The following is a 3,000-nucleotide window of genomic DNA, read 5'->3' on the forward strand; positions in this document are numbered from 1 at the left end:
CAAAGACATAGACTCACTCCATCCACCAAGTCAACCTTTAACACAAGTAGTCATCTAGATCCTTGTCTTCTTCTTTCTTGTAACTTCTGCAACTCAATCTCTTAATTTTGGTCCTTGTAACTAGTTTCAAGATCACACATGTGATAGAGAAAAACATCAAAATTTCGGTTCTCCATAGCTTTGAGAAACTTCCTTTCATCTTCACTTGACTTGATTCTCCTTTTTCTAGGTCTTCGCATTAACTTTATTAATCCAAACTGCAGATCGAATGTGTGGTTTACAGTGTCACTCAAGAGGTCGAGTTGCTTGTTATGTCGTAAGGTGGTCCCTCTGAGAAGAACTTCCCTAGAGGCTACCTGTCATCACTCTGCACCGTTAGATTATGTGTTAGACGATTGGAGGATTGTCAATTGTTCGATTATTGGAAGGTAGTTGGGTGGTTGGAACCCTTCAGGATATTTGAAATAGTTGTGATTGACTAGGTTTCTAATCCAAGATTTTGATTACCATCCGAACACCGAAGGTTCTCATAGCAAGCATTGGCATAAATTTCCCTGCACATAATTGCACTCCCTTTACCTCCCGATCACTACACACAGACAAATAGAGAAGTAATAATATTGAGGATGGGCAGTTACATTTCTTGCCCTTTGAACACTGTTCCTTCCAGCACTGTGAAAGTCATACATTGGAATGGCAGCATTCAGGACTTTCAGAGGCGGATAAAGGCAGCAGAGCTGATGCTGGACAATCCTCAACACTTTGTATGTCATGCCAACAGTTTGTAGATTGGGCGTAGCATTAATCCTCTCACGGCAGATGAAGAACTGGATTTGGGGCATCTCTATTTTCTTCTGCCCATGCCCAAACTGCACTCGCTACTCTCTGGGACAGACATGGCCTCCCTGGCATTGAAGGCCAATTTTTCCATGAAAGTTGCGAACAGGCGGCACTTCGGCGCCAAAGTACCCCCCCTCCTTAATGACTTAATTTGTCCCCTCCCACAAGAAATGAAAAAGAATGTATTCATATTGGAGGAGGGGAAACAAAGTGGTAGGGCGCAGGAGGAGCAGCTTCCGGTGCCGAAGCTGAATTTAGAAGACGATCCAGAGCTGTCAACGGCGCTTGCGCAGCTGAGATTGAACGCAGGCAAATCGTGGAAGCCAAAGTTGGAGACCATTGACGAGTTCCGGCCAAAGCTTCAGGATCTGTTGCAGTCGAATCTTACGTGATTGTAAGGTTCATGTTTTTAATGGATTAGCACACTTTTTCCTAACTGTCAAGCTTCACAGGAGTTGGTACCACCTAGTTGATCCAAGAATCAGGCACAAAATAAGTAGTTTCGGTACCAATTTGATATCTTCCATGCTTAGTTTATCCTAGGTTTGGTCTATATGAAATCTTGAATTTCTAAGAACAATACAAAAACTTAAAATGGTATGCCTGAATATTGATGGTCCTCTAACAAGGACTAATTTTTAAGATCATTTTGAGGCTATGAGAAGGCAAAGTTTACTTTTCTTTTGATATAAGGAATCAGAGAACTCTGCAAAATTGGGGCTTTCTAATGATTGAAATAATACAATGAACACAAGTTCTTAATTATTGAATGAATAATTGGAGTTTTATTGCGCAGATATGGAGTTGATGAAAGAAAGGTTTGCCAAGTTGCTTCTTGGAGAAGATATGTCTGGTGGAGGCAAGGGTGTCTCTTTAGCCTTAGCTTTGTCCAATGCCAGGTATATGTACTCAAGAATAATGCAAATTTTCCTTTTGATCCAATTTCTTTCAACTTCTTTCAATTTTGGTTGTTTCACTGAATTAATGAAATGAAGCTACCATTTTTGGAGATCTATGGAGGTTGGAGCCCCTAGCTCTATAGCGTAAGACAATGTGGCGGAAGGAAACTGACCGGTTTCTCTTTATGATTGATTAATTTTCCTTTTGATTGAATTACTTTCAACTTCTTTCAATTTTGGTTGTTTCACTGAATTAGTCAAATGAAACTACCATTTTCGAAGATCTATGGAGGTTGGAACCCCTAGCTCGAGAGCCCAAGACAATGTGGTGGAAGGAAACTGACTGGTTACTCTTTGTGACTGATTATAAAGTAGAATTGATGCCTCTCAGTGAGTGAATTTTGAAAATTTTTCATAGCATAATGTCTATACATAATCGCCCCTTTACACAGATCCTTCCGATGGGGAGTCTCTAAATCTGGGTATGAAAATAAGAAATTGGGTGGGATGCCTAAAAATGTTTCGTTGGATCGAGCTTCAGGAACGGGCTGCCATAAGAAACGTCGTCCCAATAGCAGGTATCATAGAGCTATTACGGTGATTGAATCTCCATATTGGCTCATGCAGGAGCATTCACCCAAGAGAAAAACCATTGTAATTAAATAGACATAGGGGATCATGTAGCTTTAGAGAAGTAGTTTCCTAAGTCTCAAGCTAATGCAATATTTAGGCCTTTAAGTGCGATTTAATTAGATAGTGGAGGAAGTTGTAAAAGCTCTCAAATAAATGAGAACTGAGTGATGAATAAATGACAAGAGTCAGAAGTCAAATATGACTCTTAAACAGTTGCATGATTCGAGGAACTAAGGAGAGACTTTAGGAATTAATTAAAACTAGAAGTGGACATAGAGGACCGAGAGGATTTAGGAGTCAATCTAGGATTTACCCCAGAATTAGTTCAACAGAACCATTCTAGATATATGTAAGCCTACGGGCATAGTAGATGGAGGGAGGCCAAAATATTGAAGAACAGGCCTGTGTGTGAAGCATAGAGACCTCATTCTGTAACCATTGTTTATATTATTAATATAACCATCTCAATTCTAAGTGGAATGCGTGTTTTGAGTGTTGAATTTTATGTGAACTCGTAGGTTCTGTAACAGGGGTTGCAGACAGAGTTCAGCAGAACACGCGGAGTAGCAAAATGATTCAGAGGAATCATAAGGGATTTTAGAATCCAATTGAAGAAATAGAGTAAGCT

At 40.0% G+C, this 3,000-nt stretch overlaps 1 pseudogene; it reads left to right on the top strand.

Annotated features, from left to right (window-relative positions):
- The first annotated feature begins 626 nt into the window (after window positions 1-626).
- LOC149154246 (uncharacterized) lies at window positions 627-1,232 on the top strand (annotated as a pseudogene).
- The last annotated feature ends 1,768 nt before the right edge of the window (window positions 1,233-3,000 follow it).

Source organism: Pinus tabuliformis, chromosome 9, assembly GCF_031772625.1.
Source record: "Pinus tabuliformis cultivar Carrire ecotype Pingquan chromosome 9, CPIR1, whole genome shotgun sequence".
NCBI lineage: Eukaryota > Viridiplantae > Streptophyta > Pinopsida > Pinales > Pinaceae > Pinus > Pinus tabuliformis.